At 46.2% G+C, this 21400-nt stretch overlaps 1 long non-coding RNA gene across 1 annotated transcript; it reads left to right on the top strand.

The window, feature by feature from the left end:
- The first annotated feature begins 7220 nt into the window (after positions 1 to 7220).
- Positions 7221 to 9530, top strand: LOC133213261 (uncharacterized). Its single transcript, XR_009725746.1, has 2 exons — positions 7221 to 8452; positions 9215 to 9530. It is a non-coding gene; the product is annotated as an uncharacterized LOC133213261 (long non-coding RNA).
- Positions 9531 to 21400: the final 11870 nt, after the last annotated feature.

The following is a 21400-nucleotide window of genomic DNA, read 5'->3' on the forward strand; positions in this document are numbered from 1 at the left end:
CTTCACAGGATAGGAGGATTTGAAGTTTGGAGATGGAGAGCTACTGCATCTCTTGCATGCTGGAAGTTATGTCTGGAGCGCTTTGGGATTTTGCCTTTCTCTGCAGTAGGATGAGGTGCATTAACCCCCCTGACTAGCTTCTGCAGAAGCACCCATTACTGGCACGTGGAAGCAAATACCTGATAAAGTAGGCAATGGCTCATTCATCAAAAACCCATAAAAATAATAGCAGGTGGCATATATAAGATTGCTAGCATGATGCGCTGTGTGAAACAGGAGATGCTCTACACTCTCCAGCAAAGGAAGCTACAGACTTCCAGGTGCTGAGGGCCAGTCTGGACCTGGAGCCAGGCATAAATGTCATCGCCATTTGGAAACCTCCAGTCTCACTTGGAATGAACACAACTTTATTTTGGAATTCTCTGGGAACTAGAGGTTTGAAAAGAAAAGAAGCATGGGAAGAGCTTTGCCTCCATATATCTGCTTGTCCCTAGGAATGCAGGCTGGAGGAGGGTAGCAAACATCTGTACTCAACTCTGCCGTAGAGAGAGGGTAAGGGTGCAGACCCCCTCTTCCAACAAGGGGAAAGGTTTTGTCAAGTATCCAGAAAGGTTTGACCACCTGGGCTGGGCCTGGATGCTGTAAAGACAAGTATATTGAATTTTCTCAGTGTAATTGGCCCTCATGGTGTGGTCCCAGTGTGCTGCAGCTGGCAGCCGTTTTGCCTGCCTTTTGCAGAGTGGTGGGGCTGGCTGGTATTCCAAGGAAGGGAAAGTGTGTTTCTTTCTGTTTTGCTGTGTTCAGTGAAAGGCCTGATCTTGCTTCTTTTGAAAGTGGTGACAATAGTCCCATTGATTTTCTTAGAAGAAAAGAGTTAGGAATACACCTAAAGTTCTTATTCTTTCAATAAAATGGAATAAAGGTGTGCTTTCAATGCACCTTTATTCCATTTCCTTCTGCTTTTTGTATAGGGGTTATCTGCTGGAAGTCTGAGTCACCCCTTACACAGAGAGATCCAGCTTTTGACATGAGCCTGTGAATTCCATCATATTTTAAGTGATAATGTAGTGATTTATTTCCACCAAGTAGAGTGTTTAGGTCATGCAGTATCTACTTTCTATGACAATCTTTACAAGTAAGAATAATAAGGATGCTGCTCTAATGTGTGTTTTTCTTAGAGCAGTAGCAGATCCAGGACACGAACAGAAAAAGCTGAGGGGTGTCTGAAAGCTAGAGGGATATTTATGGGTGGAAAGGCTTATTTATATTAACAGCATCTCTGAGGAATAATAGCAGGCAGAGTTTTGCAGTTTTGGGGACTGTGATGTGAACAGCAACCTTCTTGCAGTTGTTAATTGTCTTGAAATCCGATTTCCAGAGGTAGCAGCCTTAATTTGGCTTGTTCTTTTGCTGGGAATCCCCTGGGAGTGTGAGCTTCAGTCTCCAATAAATCAGGAGAGCAACTTGCACTGTAGGCTAAGTCTCAAGCACGCTGGGAAACTCTCATCCTCAGTGGGCTTTGGGTGGAGCCTTTGACTCTAAACCGGATATTATTACAATAGCCTTAATTCTTATTTCTAAGGAAATACTGCATTTAAGGCACTATTGCTGCCAAAGCCAGGGAATGAATGCCTGCTCTGCAGTTTGCTTGCTCCTGCCCCACACCATCTACTCTCTATGCCAAACTGCAGCCCTACAGGGATACGGCATCTTTGATCTCTGCAAACCAGCGTTCACGGTTCAGGGTACCGCGATCCCACGTATTCCCAAACACGCATGGCTGCACGAGCACAGCCACTGAGAACAAGCCAACATCCTTCCTGGAATAACTCCAACGGAATCGGTACAAGTGTAGCTCTGACCCAGGGACCCCTGGAGTCAATGAGCTCTTTTGGCTGCAAAATCTCACACTGAGCACATAGCCTTTACTTCTGCTGGGTTGCTGCTAGGTTTAAACGCTCCACTGTAGTGCAAAATGGGGCTCTGATTGTGGCTGAGGAGCGGGTGACGGTGTGAATGTGACATTTGCAGACAAATTGCCTGTTCCAGCTAGTTGTACTTTGGTTTTGCATTTCCCTCTGTTACTTTCTGAAGATGGTTTAATTTCCCGTGTGCTGCTTGTATTTTGCTTGTATTTCTTCTCTTCAGCCTCCCACAATGATATCCTAGTGCCTGCCTTCTCAACAGTAATAATAATAATAGCTGCAATATATTTAATATCTACCCACTGCCAGCCTCTCTCAGCCTTCTCCATAGATTCCCCAAGGTACCCCATGCATAATGCATTTCCCAGCTAGAAATCAGACCTCGCTAGGATCTGCTCTCCCGAAAAACCTCCTTCCTGGCAGGCTCCCCGGCTCTGTGGGAATTAGCAGAGGCACCGGGAGAGGTGGTTTCCTTTCTCTTTGTGGGTGTGAAGCACATGGCTTGGAGCTATATCAGCTGCTGCAGACACACAAGGTTGCCCTTGCCACCCAAAGCACTGCGATAATTACCCACAGTGCAGAAGCACTGATGGGACCTTTCCTCCTGTCCCCAGCTCTCCAGGCCAGTAAGGAATGGGGGTGCAGGGATGGAGCTGGTGATATGAGGGAGATTTTGGTATGAGAAACAGGAAAATGCAGAAACCAGCCTGATTGAGGAAAGCTGTTATATCTTTTGTGCTGAACTGAACACAACTAACCCAGGCTGACCAAAAGCACCTTGGTGTGGCCAATGTGGCCTTTTAAAGGCCCCAGTCACACCAGCTTCCCTGTCTATCCTAAAAAAATTGCTGGCTGAGAGGGCCATGGGAGCAGGAGGATTACATTTATCTTAAATTTAATCTCTTCAGGAAGAAGCAACTAATTTCATTATTAATTTATTTGGCTTTATATACAAACAAAGAACAATTTAAAGCAATTTACTCAGGTGAATCCCTGCACCTTCTGGTGTCCTTCAGGACAGGCTTGTTTTATAGCGGAGAAATTCATCAACTGACTCGCTGAAGCTTTAATAAAAGAAACGAGAAGAAAAGGCCATGGTTGAGCTGGGAAATGAACCCAGGAACGTTGACTTTGAACTACATGAAACCAGTTGCACTACAGTAGCGCGGTCGGTACTTTTTTGCTTGGTTTTCAGCCACAGCTTTAAAGTTTGGCCAACAAAGTTAAGAAGTCAGGAGGGGGGTAATTTTTATTCTTCAGATGAGAAGGCTGAGGAATCTAAAAGCCTGGTGCTCACAATAACTTATTATTGCTCTTTATTTGATGGAGTGACTCATATAGCATATAGCTTCAGGAGCAGGTTTGGGGAAAGCTATAGCTGAAAACACAGCCAGCTGTAAAAAGCTAGCCATTTCCTAACAGCATCTACTTCAAAAGAATAAAATAGATGTCTTCTTTTTTCTATCCAAAAAGTCACTGCAGAAGCAGCTTTCTTTTGTTATCTCCCAATAAATGTGTCTCTGTAACAGTGGAATTTACTGCTGGGGGTGTGTGTTTCTCACCACTGCTTCCCCTTACAAAGGGTCTAATCTGTCTTGTGCTGGGAGAAGGCAAATGATGTCATGTTTCCTGTATTTCAGCCTACTTTGCAGCTGCTGCAGAAAGGCAGGGCTATAGGTAAACATTTCACCCTGCAAGAGCAGAGCAGGAGCTCTGGGGTTGAGCTGGGTTAAGAGCTCTGGGAGCAGACTGGTGGTCACAGCATTTCTGCATAGAATAGTAGAATCATCATCATCATCATGGCTTGACGTCGCGAACGAAGATTTGGGAAGGGCATTTACCCACGCTTACTACAAGCGCGCTGATGACTAAGAAGGCCAATGTGGGATAGGCAAATCCGGCTACAAAAAGCACAGCAGAAGGTCTCCTTGGGTGGAACAGGTGGGACACGATTCTTCCTGCGTTGTCTTTTCTCCTCGAGACTAGTTCTTCGTGAACTCTCAAAGGAGTCAGCGGCATTATGTATGGTGTGCCTCCAAGTCTCCCGATTGGAGGCCAAGGTGGACCACTGATGGTAGTCAATATGGCCAAGGCTAAGGTATTGTTTCAGGGAGTCCTTGTATCTCTTCTTTGGGGCACCTCTCTTGCGGCTACCAGTGGCAAGTTCACCATAAAACACGATCTTGGGGAGGCGGTGATCCTTCATTCTAGAGACGTGCCCTGCCCAGCGCAGCTGCAGTTTCAGCAATGTGAATAGTGGAATCAATTGGGTTGGAAAAGACCTTTAAGATCGGGAAGTCCAACCATTAGCCTCCAGTGCGAGCTGAGGTTAGCTTTAGTTTTCCCTTTGGACTACCTGACTTCACCCCTGTGGTCAGGGATGATCCGGGCTGGGATGCTGCAGCAGTGGGGAGCCCGCATCCTGGTCATGGTGTGCCCTGCCCCGCTGGCAGCACTGGCTGGGGCAGGGAGCTTGGCAAGTCAGGACATTCTGCCTTGGCACGGCCAGCGTGGAAAGTTTGCAGAGCACCGCCTGAACTAGTTTTACTTCCAGCAAGGGAGTCCTTGACATTCATTAAGGCTAGATTCACTCTCACATTTTAATCAATGAAATGGAAAAACAGCAGAACAGGAATGCGTAAGCAAGTCTGACTACTTTGTCTTTGTTTTCCTCTAGTACCAGCAGCCTAACAAGCCCAGGATAACACCCGCCTGCTGCCAGGTTCGCCCAGGCAATTATCACAAACGCAGAGCGAATAATTATGCATGCAAAGACCCGTCTGGTACCTGCCACATGCAGTGACTCAGTCTGTGTGCAGGTGCATGTGTCTGCCTGGTGCGCACGCCACCTCACACAGCGGGACCAAGGTGCTCCGGACCACCCAGTGGAAAACTCAGCTCATTCCACCACGTCACTGTCTTGCCTCCACACAGAGAGCACTGAGTGCTCAGGGTCTGCAGTGGGGAGGCATCGAGCTTTGTGCTGGGTGCAAGGAGGTTCCCTGGGGTGCTGAGACCCCCTGTGCTGGTATAGAGTGCTGGAGGGCTGCAGGCAATGGCTCCCTGCTTTCCACTGACCACATCCCAGAAGTGGGATTGTTTGAAGGTGCAATGTGAAGCCTCACTTTTCCCCGTTGCGATGACAACAGCCCTTCCTTGGTGAATTTACCCCTATCGGTGGTATCCCTTTCCCCATGAGAACTGCCTGCAGCCTATGGCTCTGCTGCCTGCAGTTTTGTTTCTCTGTAATTTTGTCCCTTGCCTTATACCAGCCAACTATGGCTTTCCTTATATATTGTACCTTGAGTGCAATACAAGGAAGTAAAAATGAGTAACAGCTTGTTTCCCAGCCCTGGATGGAGCAAAAATTTTGATGAATGAACAGACTACTTGCATGAAAAAGAGCAGGAGTAATTTGCAATGAATAATATTCAAGTGTTACCTTTTTTTCTCTTCCACTCATAAATTGCTTGCAAATTATTTCTTCCCCCCCCAAAGCTGTTAGTCAGCAGAGTAAATACAGAGCAGCTTGCTGGAAGCATTTGTTTTCTGCTCCTCTGAGCTGTGGTTAGAGGTGCTGGTCACTCTGATTGATGGGGAAACTCACACTAGCATCTTTTGCTGGTTGACACCTCAAGGCTCCTGGGGCTTTGCATATACTTCTTCCACAAGCAATGGCAGATGCTGAAAAAGCTGTTTGTTTGCTACTGTTCATATTTTATCAAACATTGCTTCTACAAGTCTCAATCAACATTGCAGCTTGACAGGGACCCGAGTTAAGAATGTATGATTTTATGAAAGATAGGTGTAGATCTTTAGGTTGCTGGAGAGTCACAGTTCACCGTTTCCCCCCATTTCTCTGGAGCTTTGCTGTTGAAAAATAACATGCCTATCTCTGAGGCCATCCCTCACCTCTGTCTTTACTTGTTCTGCTTGTATTAATGCAGGAGGTTGCCTTCTGCCCTGCTCCATGTGAGCTGCACACATGGAGGTTTGATTTTGTCCTTCTAATCCCTTGTCTGTCATCACCTTTGGTGAGGGACACACATAATTCAGAGGAATGCACTGTAGAATTAAAATAGCCCCATCTCCCAAGTGTCACCTCTATCCCTCTCATGTTTTAGCCTTTCCTCCTGCTGGGCCCTGCATGGGACAGGCATGTGCAGGGTGAGTGTGCAGCAGGGACAAGCTGTGGGAAGGGTGGGAGAGGCATTTCCTACTCTGTCCTCCATCCCTGTGCATCCCTGCCACTCAGCACAGTGGAAGGATAGAGGTCAGCCCCTGACCAGGGGATGGTTATTTGCACATGAGCTGTTTCTCATCCTGCATTTTTCACCTTGAAATGCTAACAGTCATGAAGAAAAACTTACCACTGTGCAAAGCTGATGTGTTACCCTGCCCTGCCTTCACTTCAGGCTCTTAGCTGAGGCCAGGAGAGGCTAAGTGATATGCTGGTGGTCACTGTGTCATGACCAGGTTGCCTGGCTCCCTGTGCTGTGCGTCATGTGGACACTGCAGTCTAAGTTATTTTGGGATCTCTCCCCTCCTCTCCTGTTTCCTACTCCTTTTCCATTGACCTATTCTAATCAGTTTCCCTTTTTCTTCTTCTGCTTGAACTCAAAGCGGTGTGAAGGAATGACCTCTCTTTCATGCACATGATTGCATTTTAAACTTTAATAGCTTCCATACCCTTTCCTAGGAGGTCTCTGCTCAGCTGAAGGTCTGTGCATTGCACTCACGTTTAGGGAGCAGCCAGAACATGATGGAAAAGTACAGTCTCTGTATCAGGTCTCTTTTTGCATGATGGACACTTCAGATTTAAGCTACACTCCTTTCTAAGCTGAACATATGTGAGGCTGAGGTTCATCCCATAGAGCACTTATTGACATTATGCAGGCCTAAAGAAATCTGGTTTGCCCATGAAAAAAATGGAAGTGTAATGTAGCTGCTGTTAATTAAGAGATATCTTAATAACATGCAGTGATTTCTTCATAGATACCAACAGAACAGGCTTAAGAGGAGATAGTGAAACACACCCAGAACCACTTTTGCTCTGTCACAAGCCCTCCTCTCGAGTGCCATGGAATGTTTGTGTGCATGCGTAGAGCTGGCAACAGAAACCAGAGCAATTGAGATTACGACAGTTCTGCTTATCCTAAACTGAATATGGCTTTTTTGAATGTTTTGAGTTTAATCGCTTATTTCCTCTTAGTTCCCCCTTGACTAACCGTTGCTTTTCTCGTGGTAGAGGGCCTGGATATACAAGGAATGATCCAGAAAGAGTGGTTTGTTAACGTGGATTCCAGAATGGAGAGGTTAAAGCCCAAATTACTTCCTGGTTGTGAAATATATGAATTATTAGCTCCTGGGTGGATACCTTTGTTATGAACTTTGATGTTATGAATTTTGATGTGACAGTAGCTGTTCAAAGGAGAGGAAAAAGGATGTGTGAGAAGTCTGCAAAAATCAGAATATGGGCTTTTAGCTTATAGACTCTGTCTTTTTCTCTCTCAATGGAGTTCTTTCTTCTCAGAGGCAATTAACTACATCTAGGACAGGGATGAGCGGAGGTTTCTTCTTTGCTTCTCTTGCTGGAATAGGCTAAATTGGTAGGTTTAGAAAGATTATTGAAGTACAAAGTGTGAGGGAGATGCTGGTCCAGAGGTTCAGACCATTCCTAACATCACAGGAAAAACAAGCGAACAATACCACACTGAAAAATAACTGGTTGTTGCCTGAAGCAATTGCCATATTCTTAAACTGCCTTTATTCGTACCAGTAATGCTGTGGTGAAAACTCACTCATCTTTGAGGAGCTCCTTCTGGTACTGAACCTAGGTTTTCTTGACCCTGATGTTACCCACCACCGCGGGGAAGAGCCACCATGGGGTGGGGAGGGCACCCCTGCAATGAGTAGGACAGTGGTGCTCTGTGGTAGATGAGGGTATAGGGGGAGTGGGCATGGCCATGCTGTGGAGCTCCTCACCACCTCTCAGCAGCTTTCCCCCGTTGTCTGGCCATCCTCAGAGGGTATGAAGGACAACATGCCTGGCTGTGGAGAGAAAGATGAGACCTGAGGCTGGAATCCAGCTTGTGGTGGATAAATGCTGGAGAGGCGGGCTGGTCCCCACAAAACCCTCCAGACCACCCCTAGCAGCAGCTGGCTTCACTTACAACCCCAGCTGAGATGAATGGCATTCCAGCACTCACCACCAGCCCACTGCTGCTTCTCCTTTTACAGCTGTTGCCTGATTACATCAAGCCTCTTGCTTTTGCTTTTGATGTAAATCCAGCTGGGAGGGTGCATTGGGGTGGGAACTGAGGTTATTTGCTCAAACCCCACCTTCCAATGTGAAAGCCTAGTTGAGGGTTAGCAGTGGCAAGCGATGCCTCCGTGACCTCTGCTTCCTCTGCCGTAAGAGTTTGCATTGTAGAGTGATGAATACATAATTCATTCCCACCCACCAGGGAAATGCCCTGGCAGCACGGCACAGACATCCGCAGCACAATATTGCAGGAAGAAAGGAGGTGGTTATACAAGATTTAAAGATATGGTGCACAGCCCTATGGGAGGGACGTGTGAGATGGATGTTGAGTGGGAACTCAGTAATAAGCCTGTGCGGCTGGATTCTTAGCAGCTTTTATTTTACCACAAGCACTCAGCACTATTGACAGTTTTCCATAATTTCAAGACACCTTTACTCTGGCTGCAGGGCACAGCAGCTCTCCCAAGGGTTTGTTTAAGGGGTAATCCCATCAGTGCTCCCCACACTGGGCAGTCACTGTCAGCCCTGCAGATGGGGTAGGACAGAGGCTGGAGAGGTACTTTGCACATCTTCACCTTTGCCATGCTCATGTTTAGCTCCTGATTTTTTTCTTCTGTTTTTAAATGAGAACAGACTTCAGGAAGAAAACATGCATGCCAAACAAGCCATCATCAGAGCTTGTACCCAGCTCCCCAGGGCAGTCTCCTGCCAGCCGCTGCCTTTTTCAGCATGGCCTTTTCTAATGTTTGTGATAGACTTGTCTTCATATTCCTCTGCTGAGCAGTGAGATTGGAGGAAGCCCAGAGATGTCCTGCTCTTCTGGGACATGAGTAATTTTATACACAGGCCTTTCCTGATGGGCATTTGTCAAGCCATACTATGGGAAACCGGAGAGGAACATTCCTAACCCTTAACCTGCCCACAATAAGCATGTGATAGGAATTATTTCATGGTATATTGGTGATTTCTCCACGTATCAATCTTAAAAAGTCTAACCTGAAATTTATCCCTTTTTCCTGTGCAGATTGGAAAGCAGAAGAGCTGAGTCATCCCCTGAGAAGACATTTCCCACAGCAGATGTTATGCCATGCGATCCTGCTATCTTTTGCAGTCATTGCTGGAGGAGCTTCTGTGTCACTCCAAGACCTGAATGAAGATAACATGGTCCCATTCCTCCAGTCACATCACTACAGCAAAGATAAACAGTGCTTGCTGCAGAACAAGCGTCAGTAAATCCTCTCTACTTGAAAACATCCCTGTCAGTACCGAGACCTTACCTTTGAAAGGCGATAATGTGAAAAACATCCTGCTACATTTTGCAATGAACATCTATTTACATATGTTATCTGGGAGCTGTCCTGTCATTTCTAACACCGTGACTTCTGGGTGACTTTTCCTCTGGCACCGAGTGCCAGCTTTGTGCCAATAATCTTCGATGACAGCTTATGAGGTCTAAATTCAGTCCCCATTTCCCCTGTATATTGTGCAAGTCACTTAATTGCCTTGTTCCTCATCTGTAACACAGCACCACATTTCCCTCCCTGTTGCCTGCCTGCTTTCTGTGGGTCAGACGGTGGGCCAGGCAGGGATCTCCTGATGCAGGGGTCTCAGCAGACTGATTTAAATCAGTAAAGGACTTCGGGTGGTTAACGTTGGGATTTGGAGCTAAAGACATTCCAGTTTCCCCCGGTTCACTGCTAACCAGACTGTGAGCTTTGTGAGATCTTCTGCACTATTTAAATCCCAGCTTCTGGACTTCACTGATTATGTGAGGACCCTGTTGTTTTCGGGGTTTTTTTGGTGGTGTTGGGGGTTGCCTCATCTTTTAAATGTACCTCACTAGCACCAGTGCAACAAAGATCCAGAGGGTGATGACTCCAGGTGGCTGGAATCTGTTATTCCTTCAAATAGGAAGAAGTTTGGGCCAATCTCATGACTTGAGCCAGGCTCAACTCATCGGTCTTGTGTGTGGGGATGGGCCTGTGCAGAACCAGTGCTGAAACCAGGAAAGAAGCTACTTTTCCTGCTTTATATGAGTACATTCCAGCTGAAATCTGCATGTGCCCATTCAACACACAGTGGAGGCACAAAGAGTCATCAGTGAACCACCTAACAAAAGTAAAGTCCTGCCAAAAGCACCAAATGCTGCAGTCTGTGAAGCAGCCTTGGGGGATGCACTCAGGGCAGATGTGCAGCAGTCAGCACTGAAGGGCTCAGAGCTTCTTGGAGCTGACACGATAAGTATAAAACAGAGTCCCAGCAGTTTCTTTGGACAGCCTGCTGCTGCGGAGTCTGTATCTTAATAAATGGCTCTCTGTTGTTACCGAACCTGTTTGCCCAGTGGCACAACGCGTATTTTGGGTATTAAGAAATAGCATCTGCAAAAAGTAATACATATTTAACAGAAGTATTTTAGAGCCCCCAAGAGTTAAAACCCCCTGCTTGGGTTTCCCTATGGGTGCTCCAAGACAGCTATGAGAGTTAAAGTTATGTATATGTGCTGTCCTATATTAAAGGAGCTACATTGATATATTTCATTCTCAGCCTCTGCCTCCTCCTATTCAATTTACAGTCTAGACTGTTAAAAAATATCTTGTTAGTGCTTTATTTCTATGGAAAAAGGGCACTTATGAGACAATGCACTCAACTGGAGATTACACAAGCTTGTTGCATGTTAGTGCATGATAACAGGAGAGGTTCCAGCAAGCTCCAGTATATAATAAACTGTGAAGGCAAAAATTGCTTATGATTAAACCTTTGATGGTGGGCTGTTAGGAATTCCCAGTGCAACATGCCACGCTGCCTTTTACATCAGCCCTAACGATGACACTGCCAGACTTGTTGGCTCCAAGGGGTTAATTATACATTCTGGATAAAAACAATGCAAGGATGCTTGTTAATACTCAAATCATGGCATGGTAACCCTGGGTGACTCCTTTACCGCTGCTGCCAATTTGCAACGTTCACCTGGGGCAAGATAGGAAAAGGCTTGTCATCCCTCACCCCTTCTGCTCTCTTTCCCTCCTGGCTGGCTTTTTCCTGTTTGCAGCATCACTTTGCTTGTCAAGGTAGCTGACAGGTGGGAAGCCTACCTGATTCTTGAAGTAGTAAGGTCAAAAGAAATTGAATCCACTTGCCACAGGTGGCAATTTATAGCCAATGCTGGTCCAGGGCAAACACAGATAAGGAGCAGGTGAGGCAGGCAGAGGACTACTTATGAGAGTGGTAAGGTAGGGGTAGTAAGAAGGATTAAAGAAGAGGTTTTGTTCTCAGTTTTTGTTCCCTGGGCTGGTAGTGGGGTGAGGAGCCTGAAGCCTTGGGTTTGGGCTGAAACATGGGCTGGGAAAGCTGAGTGGTGTTTTTCTGGTACACCAAGGAACTGCTGATTGTTGTTCATTCTTTTTGCTGTCCCGACTCCAGGAGCCTGAGTGCTTTTTATCTGCCAGAAGCCAGTGCTGATATCAAAGGTGAGCAGAGATAAGGTGTCTGTCTAAATGTTAGAAACTAAGTGGAGATGTCATACCACAAGGAAAATACTTGTAGAACTTTTGAGTCCTCTCTTTTGTCAGAAGACTGTATCAAGCAAAATTAGCATCCATAAACCCAGGGTGAAGTTGTGCTTTCAGCAGTTGCAGGCTTTGTGTTTTTGTTCTTCTAAAAATAGCTTCAATGAAATGAAAGTCTAGAAACTGCTCTGGTTCCCTTTCCTGCCCTGCGTGAAACCTGCCCCACTCTGTAGTCAGAAAGCTAAACTGATGTTCTCTGTTTATGCTGATAAATTTTCCTACCTAGACACATCCTGAACGTAACCAGAGTACTTGACTTAGCAAAGGTCTTTAAACGCTGGCTACAGCAGATGTATTGCTGTGTAGATGTGGCATGCTTTCAAACTGGAGCTTTTGAGCCATGAAGCATATAGAAAACTTGATAACCCAAGGGGTTTCTTCTTTTCCTTACATCTAACCTGAACTTCCCCTGGTTTAAACTTAAAGAGGGGAAGTTCAGGTTAGATATAAGGAAAAAGTTCTTTAATGTGAGGGCTGTGAGGCACTGGCACAGGTTGCTTGAAGTGGTGAATGCCCGTTCAAGGCCAGGTTGGGCAGAGCCTTGGGTGACATGGCCTAGTATGAGGTGTCCCTGCTCACGGCAAGGGGTTGGAACTGGCTGATCTTAAGGTCCTTTCCAACCCTAACTATTCTGTGATTATAACGGTGTGAGATTTGCCTGGAAATCTACTGTCCTGTTCCTGGAGAGCCCCTCTGCTGCAGGTGTGCAGGCAGGCTGCTGCTTGGGCTGGTGCGTGCAGGCTCGGAACAGTTCAGTTCACAGAATCAGTTTGTGCTGGTGTCTGTGCTGCTCCAGCAGGAGCGACTCGCGCGCCAGTGTGTGCAGAGCCCAGTGACTGACTACGTGGGGAGCAAGTATTAATCTTCTAAAGGCGAGCTAGTTGGTGTGTTTGTGCCCATGTTCTCCATGCAGTAACAAACCCCTGCCAAAACCTGTCCTCCTACAGGCTTTTCCCAGGCTGAAGGAACGTTTGATGGCTTAAGGAAGCAAATAATAAATAAAATTGGGGGATGGGGGGCCAAAGCACACAGTAAATAAGACTTTGACCTTATCTGAAGTATTCCTGTGCACTGAATTGAGCCAAGGACTCTTGAATAAAACAAACTTGAAGTTTCTAGGCCAAGTAGGTTTTGAGATACGGCTTTACAATAAATTGTTAGAGGAATATTTCAAGGGCTGAACTGCACCTCATTTTTCAAAGTCCCACATCTCACAAACACCTTGTCCGATCCGCCACAAACCTTGTCAATAAATTACCCCCTGGCTACTGATTACATATGCAAAGTTTTAAGCCAAGAAGCAGCATAAATCTTTGCTCTTATCTTGAACACCTCCCTCCCCAGGATACATCCCCTGCTGCCCTAAAAAACGGGTGGTTTGTATGATCATAACTGTGGAAAAGCACGGCCAGTTTTGAACGGGGCTGTGTGGTTGTGATGAATTGCTCCATCCAGTAGCTGTCTGAAGAGGCCATTTGGGGCTCTCTTGCCTCCTGGCCAATAGCTCTGTTCAGCCTCCTGAGGGATGCTCTTTCCAAGCCAGGATACGAGGAGGGAGCTCCACTGGCAGGGTGGCATAGCCCCTGTCCCATGGGAAGTGGGGCTGAGACCCTGTGAGCTTTGGGGCTGCCTGTGGGATCCCATCACTCTTGGCCATGCTTCCCAAACAAGAACATTTTAAAGGTTTGTACCACCCATGTCAGACCAGGAAAGGGAGCAAAGGAAGTGATCATAGGGTTTGGAGCATGTTATTTTAAAATTCTTTATTATAGGGAACTCAAATGAAACAGGAAGCTAGAAATAAAGTAGTTTTAGGCTCTTATTTTGTGGTTGAACTCCAGGTGAAAGTAGAGCAAAGGAAAAGGCAAAGGAATTGAGGCAGGAGCAACAAATAAGGCTAGGACATCAAATGAGCAGAGATTCAATACTGCTTAGTGTCATCTTCCATAATTTTTACCCGGAATAATTAATCTCAAGGCATTATGGCTCTCTGGCAATCGCATTCTTAGAAGAAGGGCTTGATAAATCTGGGCTTCTATTTTAGAGACTTGGGTAAGCATTCTTTGTTATTTCCCCCCATTTGTACACTTGCAAAGGTAAGTCTCTTTTCCAGTATCTGCATTTGGATCCAGAGGGAGTTATTAACTGTGCTGGCAGCAGTATCCAGCTACAATGGGACAATGACCCTGTCCTCCTGGTAATTTGTTCTATGACTTTATAAGGATTCAAATGAAATAATCATTTTATAGCAGACTGAAGAAATTTTGCATGCCCATGGTTATGATTATTATTTCTTTTCACACTTGTCTCGTTTTCCTTAGCTCCTAAGGAAATAAAGTAATTGGAGATTCTCCTGCTCCTCTCCCCAGTCAGATCCTGTCTGAAGCCCCTCAGATTTTCAGTGGTAAAGATTTCAGTGAAGATTCACAAAATTAACCATTTCTCAGACATAGATATTTGATCCATACTTTTATTTGTGAAACACTTGTAATACATATAGAAAGAAATCACTGAGGAACCCCCTACACTAAAGCATGAAGGAGGAATTTGGGATGTTCTCTTTTAAGAGTGCAGTAACTTGTTGATGTATTTCAAAGTCAACACTTCTAAAGAACCAAAAGGTAACTGCCTCGGAAGTGTTTTCATCTCCAATCAGTTATTTCAGCAATTGGGTTAATTGTCAGATTGAAATCCTACCCATCCTCATCACACAGATGTAATCAATGTCAGTAATTTAGAAGTTAGGGAACATCTTCATTAATATCTCCTAAGTGTGGTTTAAAAGTCATTGCAGGCTTAGCCAGCTATTGTTTTGTCACAGTATGAGACTTAAAAGTAATTTTTCAGAGCTCTGATAGGCCTTGCTAACCCGTGCCAGGCTGACAACCACCTAAGAAATAGGTGAATAAACAAGCACCGCTAAAAATGCTTTTCCACCAGACATTGTTTTTCTTCAAGCTGCTGCCTCAGAGCAGCACTTCTGAGCAGTTTATGTCTTTAAAATACTGCTCTTTTTAACGTGCATTTCCTGCTCCACCGGCTGAAGCTGCTGGGCTAAACTTATCCCTGCTGACCCCCATGGGGCTGCTGCAGTGTGGAGAGGTGATGCTCCAGGTCTGGAGTGGGGATGCAAATACCAGTTGCTGGAGATGCTGTGGAGCAGACATGAAACCACGTTGGTGAGTGGTATCCATGCAAGCAGGCTGGCCTGAAACTAAAGTGTGTGGGCTCAGATACTGGGGATCTCTTCTGTGCTGTTGATGTACAACTGCTGCAGGACTAAAGTTAAAATCCCAGGGTGAGGAGGAGTGTGAGCAGAGAGGGCTGATACCTCAGTGTGCTGTGGTCAAAGTCCTCATGAGTAATGTTTTTTCCACCTGGAGAGTCTCTTTAGTTCCCCTTTGGCTACAGCAGTCACAGAATGACTGTGAGTGGGAGTTATTGGGTAGCAGAGGGGAACATGTTGTTGGCAGGGTGTATCTGGAAGCTTATGTGGGAAACCATCCTACGCTCCAAGATACAAGAAAAACCCTGATGGAGTGAGTGTGTGGTTTTCTGGGAAAGCTCTGTATGAGTGGGACTCCAGTGATGGCCCCATCCATCACAACTCGTGGCTCTTATCTCTGCAATGCATGGAAGATGGGGCTTTTGAAAAGGCTCTAGGTGATTTTCTTTTCCTCCTCCTCTGCATATGTGTCAGGAGTTGCTTGGAGCAAGCTTTCTGTTTGGTGGTGGCATGTGAAACAGGATCTTCCAGGAAACTTCAGAGATCTTTTTATGAAGTGTAGTAATAAAAATATCCATGTGGTGCAGCCCATGCAAAGCAACACTTTTGGCTAGGAGCAGTACGTACAGTTCCTACAGTGCACAACTCTTCCACAGGGAAATCTTGCAGATGGATTTCGTCTCCCTGGTATTTGAAAACCCATTGCACAGCACCAAAAACGTTTTTTTAGGGCAGTTGTAGAAGTAGTTATCTGTGACAGACCCTTCCAGCTCAGATCAGGGGCTGTGCTGCACTCAGTCTGGCCCTGCCAGGTTGGATCCAGCCCAGTGCTTCTGGCTTTGCTCCTGGAGAGACCCCACCAGCCGTGTTGAACCAGTTAACTGGGGGCTGTGGGCCCCATTGCAGGGCTGGAGCAATGCGGGCGGTGATGCTCCTGATGGGATGTGCAGGGCTGAGGCCGTGGGAAACTGCTTGAGGGGACGCAGGGAAATCGTGCAGAAGAGGCTTTGCTTCCTGGGAGGACTCTACCACAGGGATGATCTGGACCACCTTTGAAGAGAGAAGATTAGAATGCACTCCTGATGTATCAGCTAATTAATAGAGCTCAGATACAGGTTGTGCTTTGTAGCTTTTGTTGCTGTGCTCTGTAAGGAGTTTGCTACATGCTTGATAAGAATCCTCCTGTGGCGACAAGTACCTTGCCTTTCTGCTGGTGTTTTGAGGTCTTTGGTGTAAGGTCTGATGGGATATGAGCAAGGCTAGTATGCCCAAAGGACAAACTGGGCAGTTCTTCGGGGTTGGCATTTCTAGATCTGATGAGGGATCGCATGCAAATTACCCCTAATGAATGTTAATTACTAGGAGAGTTACATCTATTTCTTGATTCTTTTTTGGCAAGCCTGTGCTACTGTGTTTTTATATACCTGGTACTTGAAACGTTTGATTTAAAAAATAATAATCCTCTGTAATTACAATTGCTTTATTAAAGGTTGCAGGGCTTATATGATCTCTTGTGAGTTCTTCTATCTAGGCAGTGATCTTCTGGCTCTTTCTCCTAAAGAACGATGCAGGGTTTGCTAACCACTCATGAGTTTATTTGCCAGTTTGGACCCCATGATTTCTAGTGGGAATCCCATGATGTCTGTGGGTGGAAGATGAAACTGTCAGCTTGAATTTGTCCTGATGGGTGACACCGGAGGTAGCTTCCCTTTGTACAGCTCAGCTTCCCGTGATTTGCTTAATGAGCGGCTTGGACATCAGCTGAATGTTGCAGAGCAGAACTCCAGTGGAGTTCCCCTGGTCTGGAACATGGAGCGCCCCAGGATGCAGAGGCAATAAGGGTCTCCTGCTCTTGGTGCTGTGGGGAGCAGGAGGAGGGTCTCAGTCTGGGCTTCACTGAGGTACCCCAAGTTCCAGTGGGTGCCAGGGACCTGGTTTCATGAGCTTTGAGGAGGTCCTGAACCATGGCTCTGCTGAAAGACAGCCAGGATGACTCCGCTACTGGCTGGTTGGACAACATGGCCTGCAGTTAAAACCCTTTTGTGTCCAGACTCAAAAGGACTGGAAGGCTCAGGGTACCCTTTACCTGCCTGTTTAGGGGCAGCTGCTTTGTATTATCACCTTAGCCTTGTGGGTGGGCAGGAGGGAAGCACTGCTCTGAGATCAGCGTCTGGCCTTTCAGTGCAATCCCTTCTAAAGGAGCTGTGCCCAGAACCCTTGCTGCTTTCCTGTTCAACTGTGTGACCTGCAGGAGCCCCAGCTGTCCTGGCTCAACCTGGCTGAGTTCTGTGGTCTGTTTGAGCAGTTACATCTCCTTTCCATAACTCATCTGGAGGAACATCTGACTTTCTCAAGTTCTTCATGGCGAGCTTATCCTATGTGGTTTTGCAGACAGGTCACACGCAGTGTTTGGCAGCGTCGGTGATGATGACCTTGCCAGAGACAGCAATTCAGAGCCCTCGTGCCCGTTTCTACTGGAGCTACAATCACTGGCGCTGGGTCAAGTTTCCTGCCCTGACTCAGAGCTGCTGAGTCATTTTTAATTTTATCTGCCTTTGAAGGGAAATGGCGTTTGGTCTCAGATTCCTTTTGTTATTATTTTTAATGTATCACAAGGTTTCATAAGTTTTGGTTCACACTTGACTTTTGCTATTAACGCTCTTCCGGTTTCAGCCTGGCTGCTGCAACAACATAATTGCGTGTTAGGCTCTGAGCTGGAGTAATTGGTGTTGAAATAGTTGGAGTAAGTACTGGAGTGTTTTAATATAGCAATTCCTGCCTGTCTTTCCTCATCTCCAGCCAATGATAGATGATCTGGGGAGAGGTGTAAGACCCACACAGTGGATCTATCCAAAATGTGCACTCGAAGGAAGTCTTTTTTTCCCCCAAAGTAGGAGGTTGTGTGTCCCTCGTGTGCTTTTGTGTCTGTTCATCACACTGATGAGTTTTGCATTTTAGCAACACATAAGAATTGTAGATTTGGTCTTAAATGAGTTACCCAGCCCCTGAACAGGATCTTCTGTGTGCTTTGATTTACAGCACTAATGGTGAATGGGCTTCTGTATTGTCAATTGTGTGGGAGAAGACACTTAAAGCTTGTTCAGAATAGTTTTGCCTGGTGATTTTGAGTACTGAATTTCCATGATGCTGTGTTAACTGCCAAAGGATGCAGTGCTGGTGCTCAGTGAGTGAGTGGAAAAACTTTCGTGGTTCAGTGGACCCTGCATCAGGTACATCAAGCCAAGTCACTTCAGGAAGCAAAGCCACTGTGCAATGTACCTCTGTACTTCAACATGGTATATTTTTCAAATAGCAGTGGTTTTCTTCTTTTTTGTTAGTGTTTGAGGCATAAAGGCACTGAATTCTACCTCCCTTTGGGCTTGTAGCTGAGATAAGGTGGGTAGGTTTTACTGTTGCTCTCAGATAGACGGTAAACTGCTCGGGATGTTTAAATTGGGAATACGCTAAGCATTCAGGAGTGAAGAGCTCTGAGCTCAAGGGAAGGTGCTTGGGAAGTGGAATAATTCAGCAAGGGGCAAAGCCAGAGGCTGAGCTCTGCCCTAGCTTTTAATGCAATGCCATCTGGGGAGAGAATGAGGCAGAATAGTACAAGCAGCAAGTGGAAAGGAGATGGCAACAGCAAAGGTGGGGGCACCTGGGGTTGAAGAGAGCAGCCTGGCTCAAGCCCAAGGGACTCAAGTCCATCCTCAGTTGCTAAAATCATGGCTGCGCTGCCAGCTTCCCTCTGTCTGAACTCCAGCGAGGTGAATGGTGGCATGTGCCAGAGCACAAGCACCGCAGGTGGGAGCGGGATTGGACCCTCTCTTGGAGGAGGCCACCTCCTGCTGCTGCCAGCTAATGGAAGCTCAGCGCCCTCCCTGCCAGCCAGGGGTTTAATGGGTTTGAAAGAGCCGTTTCTGTGCGGCTCCAAGCCCAGCGCAGTCGCGTGAGTCGGTGAGTGATGCCGGCTGCAGAGCGATGGTAGTACTCATACAGAGCCTGGCTACCTGCCAAGAGCAGCAGCAGCAGCTTTTCTTTCCTGGCTAATCGCTGATAAAACAGGAAGACCTTGATCATCCCTTTTGACATGAATAACGATGTTATCTCCTGTGATGTATGACCCAGAGCCAGATAACGTCCTCTGGCAGGCCTTTTTTCTCGTGAGATGTAAAATACAATGATTATGTTACAAGGGGGAGATAAAGTGGCACAATCTTCACTAGTTCAAATAACTAATTGAAGCAGGAACTAGTGGAAATGGCTTCCTTTGTTCCCCAGCCATTGTTGATATAACAGTGCTTATAATGAAAGCCGAAACTGTTGCCCTCTTTTTATTTTTTCTTTTCCCTTCTCTATTTTTTTCTCTCTTTTAAGCTCAAGTGCCTGCACTTCTGCCTCTCTCCCTCTTCCCCTGGGGAGCTGAGGACAGTGGTGATTTCTAGCAAGGGGTCCTGTTTTCCAGCAAGTCTTGTGTTTAAGCGTCAGGAAGATGAAATCAATAAGTAGCTCTCATTCTTTGTTTCCCTAGAGGACTTTTGAGAAGGGAAAAAACTGAGACCGGTGCTCTCCAAACCATAATTACACTTCTTTTATTTTATTTGCTTTCATTTTTGTGAAAGCAACAAACCTAATTACCTGGCAGGGATGGTCACCAGGGGGATATTGATAGTTCAGCGAGTATACAGTTCTTAGCACAGTTGAGTTCAAACATTAAAAGAGCCCCCCAGCCCTCAAGCAGGTTGGTGTAAAAAGCAGGAGGGGTAACAGGAACAGCTTCACACGAGAAGTGATACTGCATGGTTGTGGTATGTAATGATCAAAGGTGTTGGGAGGTTTGATGCTTCATAGCCTGGTCTGAGCACTAGAAAATGTGTGATGCTGCAGTGCCTTTCCTCCCAGGTGGGGCAAAAATCAAAATAGGCCTGAAACATGAAACAAAAATTCCTTGCTTTCTTAAAAAAGCCGTGATTCTTGAGATGATTTATCACTGTCTACATAAGGACCAGCATTAAATATGAGACTGTTGTCAGAGGCTATCTACTATGGGCTTTACAGCTGTGGCAGGTGTTGCACTGCTGAGGAATAGGCTGTGGCCTGATGGCTTGATAACCTGGACAGATGAAGTCAGTAGAGAAGTATCTTACCAGTAGCAGAGACAGAGGATTTAAGAGAAGTGGTCATATTCCTAGATGACTATAGTGATATCATAATGAGATTAGACTTCTTCTCTTGTGGTCCCAGACCACTGATGATGTGCTTTCTGATGTCTCTCAGAATCACTACACTTTAGTCTTATCAAGATTCATTTTATGGCATTTTCAGAAGAATATCAGAGTTGTGTGATGCAAACTTGTTCTAGCTCTTTGTCCCTGGCCTGTAGCCTCTGCAAAGCCAAAGGGTTTGCAGTTGGTGCTTTTTTCTTCCTTGGGATCAAGTCCTGTACAGCTCAACTCCCCCAGGCTCCCACAACTGCAGAGCACAGAAACCTTGCTTTGAGCCCTAATAGGGAGGAAGAGCTGACCGTCAGCTGGCTGAAAATCTTCAACTGAGTGCCTGGGCTTTGCTAGGCATTTGAATGACTCAGTCTTTTATTATATTGATCATAGAATCACAGAATGGTTTGGGTTGGAAGGGACTTTAAAGATCACCTAGTTCAAACCCCTCTGCCGTGGGCAGGGGTACCTTCAACTGGACTAGGTGGTGGAAGCTGGTCCCATCCAATCCGACTTTGCTTGATGGATGATACAGATGTAAAAAGCTTGTAAGTTCACCTGACAACTGGATTTGCGGCCTCTTTGGTAGAACTTTTTGTTGGAGCCATAGAAGGAGGTTTTGACCTGCAGATACCTCCTCAGTTTATTTGCTTCCAGGTCCCCTCTTAATGCACCGTTTTGAACCCATGTGGGAGGACCCTCACAGCCTCTTCCCAGCAAGCAGCAGCAGCCACCCATGAGTGTGAGCTGCTTTGGTATCTGACAGTCTCTCTGCTGCAGGGTTTGTGTTGTTTGCTACGCATTGCCATGTTCACGCTGCTATGCTGCTTGTTGCACCTCACCCAGTGCACGTTATTACATGTTTCCTTTACACCAGTGCTGTTAAGGAGATGTCTGTGCTTGGCTCAACCAGCTGAAGACCAAGAGGCGACAGGAGGGCAGTGAGCCACAGGGCACCATGGATCAGAGCAGGCTGGGTGAAGCGGTGATGAAGCAGATTCAGGACAGGCCAAACACTGAGTGGGTTCAAAACCTCTTTGAAGCTGAAGTTACACTCCCAAAATACTGTTGAAGCAGTGTGAGAAAGCTCAAGTTAGGCAAGAGCAGGGCACCTGGGTGCTATTGATGACTGAGATACTGTGTGACCTTGAGCAGCTCCCTGCACCTCTGAGTCATAGCTCTGCTTCCCCAACTGCAAGATGAGT

Source organism: Neopsephotus bourkii, unplaced genomic scaffold (genome assembly GCF_033783945.1).
Source record: "Neopsephotus bourkii isolate Nb327-2 ecotype Australia unplaced genomic scaffold, CSIRO-AGI_Nbou_v1 NB_795, whole genome shotgun sequence".
Lineage (NCBI taxonomy): Eukaryota > Metazoa > Chordata > Aves > Psittaciformes > Psittacidae > Neopsephotus > Neopsephotus bourkii.